The sequence below is a fragment of the Pygoscelis adeliae genome, unplaced genomic scaffold (genome assembly GCF_000699105.1).
Source record: "Pygoscelis adeliae isolate BGI_AS28 unplaced genomic scaffold, ASM69910v1 Scaffold87, whole genome shotgun sequence".
Taxonomy (NCBI): Eukaryota; Metazoa; Chordata; class Aves; order Sphenisciformes; family Spheniscidae; genus Pygoscelis; species Pygoscelis adeliae.
In genome coordinates, this window is record NW_008825098.1 from 1,768,146 (window position 1) to 1,778,409 (window position 10,264).

The following is a 10,264-nucleotide window of genomic DNA, read 5'->3' on the forward strand; positions in this document are numbered from 1 at the left end:
ATTTGGCACCCCAAGCTCTTTAGTAGAAGATCACCAAGGTAGGCAAAATCAAGCCAGCTTTACGCGAGGCCCTTGCTTCTCAGCGTACAAACAGTGGGAGAGCTTTTGGGAAGAGCTCTCTGACGGATACCGTCTTTGCCTACTTCTTTGAGTAAGCTGCCACAGCACCAGCTTGCTTTTCTTTGGTTTGATCGCAATGCATACTCGATAATATTCTGCAAGTACAGTATACCCTTCCAAAATATCTCAGTCCTAGTCATCTTCTCCCCATTTTTGCAGCAGGCTTCAAAGGCAATTTTCACAGCAACTTTGCTGTGCATGCTACTTCTCCGTAAGGAAAAAAACTGTAATAAGAAAAACCTATTTATCAGCCTGGCAATACAAGGGCTCCCTGAAGCCATGGGTTTTGATATGAAAGATCTGATGCAGCCTTTATTTTCCTTGCAGTTTTCCTTGTGTACGCTCCTGTGGATAAGAATCTGCTCTGTATCAGTCTGAAGGACCTGACGGTACCCCCCATAACAGGAATGTGCCAGCTCCTCCTGGATAAGATTTCCTCTTTCCTCCCCTGCTGCTGTTACTCACCAGCGGTGTATGTGTTTGTTCTCAGACATCCCTGAGAGAGATCTGCTTCAATGTATTGTATTTCTATATATTTCTAATGTTAAAGAAAACTGGAATTTAAGAGCAGGACAGAAAAATAAGGTGTTTTCTGGTGTCGGGCTGTTTAATGTGCAAGGATGATAGTTTACACTCCCTGTACTTTAGATCCTAAAGGAAACTTTTCAGTATTTAACTACATGCTGGTGGCACAGAGCAGTCAGTTGAGCCTGCTCCCTACAGTATGAAGCAGCACAAAAATGTGAGCAGAACCTATTGCTCATAACCCCCCAAAACAGTTTTCACCTTGAATCCCAAACAAGCAAAAACTTGTTTTTCAAAGTGCTAACAGGGGCTGCTGCCGCCTAGGTTATTTCTTGTAACCATGATAGCAGACAAAGAATCAAAGTGACATTTTCCTTCTTGGCATCAACTAAACTGCCCTCCCACCCCCGCATCTGACTCCACAGTTTTTTTTCTGGAGATGCTGAGTGTGATCCCTATTTGTACTCTAGTGAGACATCTCCAAGGTATGCTGGATGTGCAGCTCTCCTTTGACAAATGTGATTATGAACACGCATCTGTTATTAAACTGGATTTTTATCACTTGCAAAATATGCCACAGATTAAATGCTGTCCAGCTTCTCGGGGGCTATACTTTTTGTTACATCCAGATTGAATTGCTACAAATTCTTTGTCTGCAGCTTTGCCAGAAACACTCTGACACGACTTGCAACCGATACAGAAGTCAAAATTATTCTCACTATCTGAAGCAGATAAACATTTTGCACTGTTCTGAGATCTCTACACCAATTCTGCGTTTTTTATTCAGAGTGGTTTTGTTCTATGGACTTGCCATTTACAGAGCTTCAATTTATTTCTGTCAGCCTCAGGACTGCTATGAAACCTGCACTAAACCAACTATGAATTTCAGCAGCATTTCCTAAACAACTGAGCTTGATTTTAGCAGTTTAAAAATAGCTTCAATCTCATTAATACTTTTCATTGCCGTACCATTTCCTTCCCAGAAGCCGGTGCTTTGCAAAGTGTCATTAGTGAACACAGAAAGGGATTCGCTTGTAAAAGCATCTGGGTTCTGCTCCCAACTGTGGTACAGGTTGCTTGGCCTTAACCAAACCACGCAGCTCATCTGGACTTCTGACCATGTATCTCCAATATTTGGCATGATTTTGTGTGCAGTTTTTAACCACGCCACAAGCATGAAAGCTCACAGATCTCTCTCTGACACTGGCATACCCTGTAAAACCCTCGGATGGCACTTTTCTGGGTCTATCAAGTAAAACAGCACCATTTATGTGGTGAAGTGCTACAGGCCCCTGCAGCTCTGGAGTGAGCCTCTTCTGTGTACGTTTGTTGCTTATATTAGAGCATGACTTGTACCTGGCTCTCAGGACTGCGAGGGTGATTCCCATGGGCAGGATCCTGTGGTCCCTACAGAAATACGGCAGGGAAGTCTTCTGCTTAGTATATGAAGCTCTTATGCTTTTTGTAGTAACTTATAGGTGTGCAATATATAATTTTTACACCAGTTAGTAAAATGCTTTCTGTGGGTATAGCATATTTACTTTGGCCAGCACTGGCTGAAGTGACAATCTATGTTTTTTTAAGGCTGCAAAGGTCTGGGTTATTATAGATAAGAAATGTAGTTTAAATAACTAAAATTTCCTGGATATAAATGGAGGTTTTTTGCCTTTATGCATGATTACACTTCTCAATAGATTACGAACCACGGGTTTTTGTTTTTATTCCACCTCTGGCAAACAGACTCCTGGACTGTCAAATGCTTTCAAAGCAAGGAAGAAGTTCATTAAATTTTAACATTCATAAAAATAATGATGTTGAGAGCTGGCACCTCACAAACTTCTTGTCTCAAACTCAGGATTTCCTGGGAGCCCACACATAACCCACTCCCCCTCCAACCCATGCCATGCACTATATGTAAAAATTGGAGAAATGCCAAGAAATAAAGGTGACCAACAAGAGGTCCCAAATTCCGATTCTAGGTATTACATCTTAGAGTCTGTCAGGACTGGGAAAGAAAGCAGACTCATTGACTGAATACATGTGCAAATTGAATTTCTGAGTTCAAAGAGGAGATTCTTAACTTCCTGAAATCAAACCAGGCCATAATAACAATACGACCCCCATGTTTCTGAGCTTCTTCTCCATTTTCTTTACAGTATCAGGTCTGCGTCTCAAATCTCAATTTCCTTAATTCTTCCTCTTCAACTAGAAAAATCCTCACTAGTTTATTCTCGGGTCATAGGCAAATTCTCTCTTTGTTCAATTACAGTTTATATTTCAGTCATCCGTATTGCGGGATACAACTCTCTTTTAATTAGTTTTGCCTATCTGCAATGAAATTAGATCAGTGGCTATACTTGGAGCACATCCACAGCATTGGCAAGGTCTGAGCTATATCAACTTTGCAATGGATAATCACGAGTGAACCCTGCTCTGCAGCAAGGTAATGTAATCAAAGACGACGACCACTACTTTGCAAATATGCCACACCATATTCCTTTCTTGCACAGCTAATTGTCTTCAGTTTAGCCAAGGGGGAAAACGTTTTTTGCTGCAAAGTGAAACCGCTACATGAAAGCTGTATTTTGTTCAAAACAGAGCTGGACCACTACGCCAAAGTCATGCTGGCAAGGACACATCAAAACCGAACTCCCCAGCCCCTCGCTACCTTACTTGTTTATGTCAATCAGGTTGGAGACTTTTAACATTTGAGTTATGTTTATCTGAACTGGTTTTCAAGGTCTAATTATAACATGTGAAGCGGAGTGAGATTGCTGCTATGAAAGTCGCAATATAAATAAGAAGGCTTGACGGGCTGACTGATATGTTGGCACAGATCAGACATGTATGTCACGTGGAAGTCCAGTGCAGCTGTTGTAGTCCATGGTACAATAAATAGCTATGGGAAAGTGGCATGGTCACGTGGGATTTTTTAATACCACCTACTGTGCTACTTGGCCGAATGCACTCGCCTTGCAAAAAAAGGGGCAATATCTGCAGTTTAGAAGCAGAAAAGTGAACAGTCCTGGCAGAACAAGGCTGGTACATTTCAAAGGCTCTGGAGGAGAACATAGCATGGTTGCATGCCTCTCCTGCCTTGTCCTCCTTTCACACAGTCTTCCAAAGATGACCCAGGCATGACTTTCTGCTCAGCAAAACCAACAGAGCACATGCTCTCACCTCTTCGAGCTGAGAGAGTGCACCGTGCACAGTAACATGTGCAACCTCTCCTCCCTACTCTTTGCAGGAGAGATCCACTGCAACCGCCCAGTAATGGGCATGCAAAGATCACGCCTGGCAGCACTCGCAGATGGATATCTCAGGTAAGACTAGGCTTCTGGAGAGGATCTCTATTTATAACCCAGACCCCAATAGGTGGCTGGTCTTGGGTGTTAATGTGACAAAGTATTGGTTTTTAGAGTCACTGAAATGCCTCAACACATAATGGAAGATGAAACCGCTGCTGGCTTGCAAATGGTCATTCATGCCATGTGCTAGTAAGAGAAGAAGCCATCAATACCGGGCATTTGCAGCGCATTGAACACCAATTAAACCTATTAGGGTCCATGAAATGTTAATTATAAAGCACCTGCACCCTTTCTAATAATAGGTTCTTATCCGTTTTAGAAAAAATTGTCCTGCCACGGGGCATATGTATCTTTAAATTAGCAACTGGCAATAAACTGAGCTTTTGACAAGGCTCTGGAAAATGCCTGGCATCCATAATTCCAGCAAGATGCCTTCTGGGTTTCTATTACACAGATGTGAGCACCATATTAACCCACATTTCCCCAGCAAGGAAAAGGCACTACAATTGCAATCATTGTCCTCAGAAAGTAATTTACATCCCCTTTTTGACCCAGATTCTCAGTATCCTGCTTATGCAGCAACAGTGCCATAAAATGCAAAATGATCCAACATTCAAATGTTTTCTGAGCTACTGACATAATTTTATTTGGGTAAAATAATTTTTCTCCCTAGCTCCTTTCTACTCAGGTCTCAGTGTTACTCATAAAGTTTGTCCCTGTATCCATAAATAGTTGCATAAAGTGACAGGGCAATCAAGTTTGATAGTGCACGCATACATTTCATGTGTTATTTGAACCTAGACTTCGAAGCTGCAAAAAGCCAAAGTGGCAAATTTCAAAATGAAAAAAAAAAAAACCAACCAAAAAAACCTTATGTAAATCAGCTGTAATAAGATCACACAAGAAACCGAGTTTCACAAAACAGCAGGTAAAACTGTTCTCAGCTTTTTTTCCTAACCTCCTTTCTAGTTTAAACAGTTTCATGCCGTATTTTCAGATACTTTTATCTACGTGTAAAAGCATATGCTGTATCTCCATCAATTTTGTCGCTTATCATTGGGCACCTGCGTCTGTTCAATTATGCTCTGGATGCACTAGCAGTCTCTAAGCACGTCAGATAGGTACTGTAATCCCAAGTGTGATCTGAACTGGAGCCTGTGGTCAGGTGGGAGCCGTAACTCATTACAGATGTGGAGCTGGGACCCTGGGCTCTGCTGCAGGACAGAGCTACGGGTTGGCTTCACAAGCAAGCTGGAGAGGAGCAGGAATCTCTGGTGGGACTCCAGGTGTGAGGACGTTCAGGTCTCCTACTCTGACACTGCTCCCTATCCCAGATCGCTGCAGCACAGACACAAATTCGAGGGAGTCCGGAGAGCCTCCTCCTCTCTGCATCTTTAATTACGGGATAGTCACAGTGCACAGACTTGCCAGCCGGGCATGATGCCTCTTGGACAGAGACCTGACCACTGGCAGGTCACTTGGCTCGAGGCGCCGCACGGCCCACAAGAAGAGCTGCCTGGCTCCATCCACACCCCTCACCCTGGCCTTTGGCAACAAGACCCGCTCTCCTCCACCTCCCCATGCATGCTGCCACTAACAGCAACTGAAACTCACATTTTCTCATTTAAAGATAATTCCTAGATGTTCGGATTTATTTCTTGAGATTATCTTGGGGTTTAGCTGGATAGAAAAAGCATTTGCAACACACACCACCTATTTAGAGAGAACGACATTGCTTTAAGGTGGGAAGTTTAAAGGGACTTTGGCTGTGTGAGGAGACCTGAATAACATGTTAAGGGCTTCAAGCACACGCGTGTGTTAAACAGTGGATTGAGAAAGTTCCTAGAAAGTTTTCCTTGCAGAACTAAATCTGGGAATGCGTAATCTTCACTTCATTATCCACATTATTAAATCTGTGAAAACCGAACCACGTGCAGTAACACAGCTGTTCTAACTAGAAGCATTTAATCTCCCACTATCATCTCAAAATATACATGCTCCAGCTCTTGGTTATGTACACAGCAAGCAAGGACCAGAAAAAATTAAGAAACATCAAGGGAAACTTCCTGTACTGATTTCCATGTCCCTGTTTAAGTTCGCAAATCAGAAAAAAATCCTCCTTTATTTACCCCTAAAGGGGTAGCTAAATTTCCTAGAACTGAACAAACAAGAGGAGAAAGTGTTACGTGGTTAGAAATGCTAGCTATATTTGGTGCCAAAAGTCACATCTTGTAAGAGTATGGGGAATATGAGTTTTTTTTACTAAGGGCAGAGTTAAGAGACTTAAAAAGCTGAATTATTAACTAAATATCTCTGGGATCCCATCCATAATCATATTCACACATGACATGGCTGTGCCCATCCTACTTGGCAGGAAACTCTACAAAGGTTTGGGAGGACATGGCTGTTGCATCTCTTGCCATACCTAGGTGGAGATGTGGTCCTAATCCAAGTCTGGGGAATGAGCTTTCACAGCAACACAACTACAGCGATCTTCAGGTACAGAGGCTCTGCCCAGCCCGAACTGTAGGAGAAAATGGGGGTGGAACAACCCTTCCCTTTGCCCAACTTGTCTTCAAGCCCCTTTTCCCCAAGAACCTGGGAATTTCACATCCTTTTTCTCACCTCTGTTTTGTGTTTCCTGTCTGAATAGACTGCAGACAACACAGGGTTAGCTGGCATGTTTTGAAAATGGAAATTGGGAACACATTAAATAAACATGCCTCAGGTGCCTCAAAATCTGCAAAGAAAACTTATCACTATGCTGATATCCAGTGTGTCAAGTGTTTTCCAACAAAAAAATTGTTTTCAATAAACACTCCAAGACAATCTATGACACATTCAGAAGGGAAGAATCAGGTTAATCGCAGAAGATGATATTAGTGTGTATACCGTGTGTGAACCCAGTGGAAGGATTTCTGTAGTTGTTTTAGTGGGTTTCACGGTATCCCCGGGGATCATACCCTAGTGTGATAGGGATTAGATGTCTTGGACCCTGCAGAATTGTCAGATGCAATTACCTTAAAAGGAATAAATTAATCGGCAACTCTGTGTTGTATAGGAAACCTGCGCTCTGCGGGTGACCACTGTGCTCTAGGGGAGACTGACCTTTCCTGCTCTCCGCAGAGTGAAGCTGTAGGAGCTGCTGAGGGCTCTCCATCACAGCGCGCCTGCAGTCACCTCGCACCCGCTGCTGCTCAGTGCAGTGACGAACCCCATCCCGCAGCTCCAAACCCCATCCCGCAGCTCCAAACTCCATCCAGTGAGCTACAGCTCTGTCCCAACCTGGCCCTCATCCCCATAGTGTTAACAATGGCTTTGTGATATTTCCGTTCCTTTCAGTTTCATTTGGATGAAACCACTCCCTTTAGGGTCTGTTCGGGTGGTTCACAGCTATCTGTAATCTATTCAGATTATTAGAGGGTGAGGTGAAATGGTAAAAGGAAAGAAATTAAAGTTTCAATTCTTTCCTGCCAAGTTCTGTCAAGTAACTGGAGTTATTTAATTACACTTTTGCAGCAATCATGTCTCTTTACTAGCTTTATTAGTTGCACAGCTATCTAAGCCAAATTCTGCTTTATTACATTAATATGCCTGGAAACTCAAGTAAAAAATTACACCTATCTGAAAAAATAAAAACTTTCAAATAGTTTTAAGTAATTGCTCTGTAAAAACTTGAAAACCTGGAAGAACCATCATTATCCTCGGACCTGACCACTTGCAGGACACTTGCGATATAACCTCGCCTAGCGATCCCACAATTTCTTCCCAAACACAGGCACATCATCTCTAAATGCACTGTCCTAAAAGAAAGCACCTGCTAGTCTGAGAGACCTGGAGGCTGCAATGTAAAGCATTTAGTGGAATTTAAAGTCTGCTGGTAATTACAGCATTCTGTAATAACCTAGCGTGACACAGAAGACAATGCATAATTACATACGTGTCAATCATTATTGGCCTTCCCCTTCCCATTTTGATGGCCATAGTTTTCCTTCTGTTTATTCATGACCTGAAGTTAAAACAATAGGGTTTGGTGTTGTGTTTTTTTTTTTTTTTTTTTTTTTTTTTTATGAGATGGGGCAGTTATTCAAGCAAGACTTCAAGGCTTTTTTTTAATTAAATCACACTTTGGTTTACGATGACTGACAGATGTGAGGAGATGAGAAGAAAACCAAACTATCCACTGATTTTCAAAAAGGCACCTTATTCTGCTGTTTCTTTTGGGGGTGCTTTGTGCTTACCAGTGCTTCGGGCTGAGCAGCAAGCACTAGAGCACTGCTGCTATCTACAGGTCTGCTCTGCTCAGTGCTCAAACTGGACACGAAACCAAGTCCTGTGACGGGGATGCTCGCGCTTGGGAAAGGGATCAACAGCCTGACACTGAAGTATTTTGGAATACTCCCAGCTTTTGGGAAACGCAAGCCGGCAATCTGTAGCCTTTCTGTCCTGTGGCTAACATGTTAAAAACCCAGTTTCAAGCGGGCTTCATTAAAAGGAAGGCTGATCCATGCTGCACGAGAGTACAACTTCTGCTTTTATTTTATTTCTGTGAACAAAGAGGAAAAGTTGCACTCTCAGGTGCAGAGTAAGAGGAAGCATCTGCTCCCAGATGGGAACCCTCTCCCACCACCACACACTGGTACACAAAACACGATGGGGTACAGAAGGGCTGGAAACCACCTGTGAGTCTGCAATGCTGAACTTTTAAGACAATTTGTGATGTAATTAGAATTCACTAAAATTTAGTTGTGGCTCTTCATTGTTTGGAATTTACTTAATGTTTCTTTCTCTGCTTTTTCCTCTGTAACCCAGAAATTTTGATAACCGCTTTTCTGCCTCTTTCAAAAACACAACCAAGATAACCTGGAATGGGTTCAGCACTGCTGAAAACAAACAAAGCAGCTTTCAGAACAGGAGAACAATAATAAATAAATCTATCCAGCAAATACAAGCAAACCCTGGAGACATCAAAAGCACCTATTTTAACCAAAGGTTGTGGATTTCAGGATCAGGTTACCAAAGATAGTATCAGAGCACAAGATTTCAGTAAGCGACAGAGGAAGGGGCAAACTCAGAAAGAGGAAAAAAAGCTTTTTTTCCTTTATTGGGGAAAAAAAAAAATCCTAATAAGGAAAAAGCCCGCAGCTTATTTGCAAATTCTGTATCTACAACTGACTGTTGGGCTGCCAAAATGAACAGCCAAGTACAGGAGCAGAGCACCTTGCGGCCAGGGAAAGCACAATCAGAAGCTCAAACAGCAGGACAGTCTGATCTGACATATGGAAACTCTGTGAGGCTTTTCCCATTCGGGAGGCTAGAAAAGCTCTTCCAAAACTGATTCCCCGAGACCAGCAGGAGCAGCAGGCTTTTAACGAGCCTGTTCCAAATGACTCTTAGCTCCACACTGAGCGTGCTGTTCATATGACTGCTTGTGAGAAAATAAGTAGCTGTTCTGGCCTCTTTAAATATCAGTTTTTCTGGAAACAACTTATTTTCAGTACTGGATACCGAATACTGAAGTTTTCACTTCAGTGTGTGTGACTGGAAAATAGCATTCTGCCACTTCTTTCTTTTTTTACATTGTATTATTGTTATATTTTTTACATTCTTTTTTTTTACGTCTTTTTGTCAAAGAAGTTTAGCAAAGAATTTGCCAGACCTATAATAATTACCGCCCATGAAGTATTGGGGAATACAACCAACCTCGAGCATGCAGCAAATCATTTAAGCATTTGAAGGACAGGCACTGGCTAATGCTCCAAAATTTCTCCTCCACAGAGCTCAGTCCTCTGACACAACTTCATCCCCTGTTTGGTAGTACCTTTTCAGCAATCTTTCACATTACGTTTCTATTACTGTTTCTGAGAGACAGTATGATGTCTTTAAAGGCTGCTCCGAGAGGGATGAGGATCACCACGGAAATCAGTCAGCCAGGGTGCCAGGTGCCGCGGCGAGGCAGGCCCTGGGCAGGCCGCGTCCCCCTCCCGAGGCAAGCCCTCCCCAGCGGCGGTACCACCCCCCAGAGAACTGTGCTCGGAGGGGCAAGCTGCAAACCCCGTGGGACCCTCGGGGTTGGGTGGGTACAGTATTTAACACCTGACACTTACGGGATAAATACAGATTTCACCTTAATCCAGAAACCTCCACAGATTTCCTCAGAGTACTCTGGCGGACACAGAAGAGGTGAGGGTCATCCATTGCAAGAGAAAAATGAACGTACATGAAACACTTCAGAATATGAACTTCTGAGATGTACAGATTAAAGTAACTGGAAATATGAATAATTCTGTGAATAAAATAAAGTATTTCCA

The 10,264-nt window shown here is 42.7% G+C and overlaps 1 protein-coding gene across 1 annotated transcript in view; it reads left to right on the plus strand.

Moving 5' to 3' along the window:
• The window catches only part of DAPP1 (dual adaptor of phosphotyrosine and 3-phosphoinositides), a 56,730-nt gene that overhangs the window by 21,359 nt on the left and 25,107 nt on the right, over positions 1–10,264 (plus strand). The gene's annotated exons all lie outside the window — the stretch shown is intronic.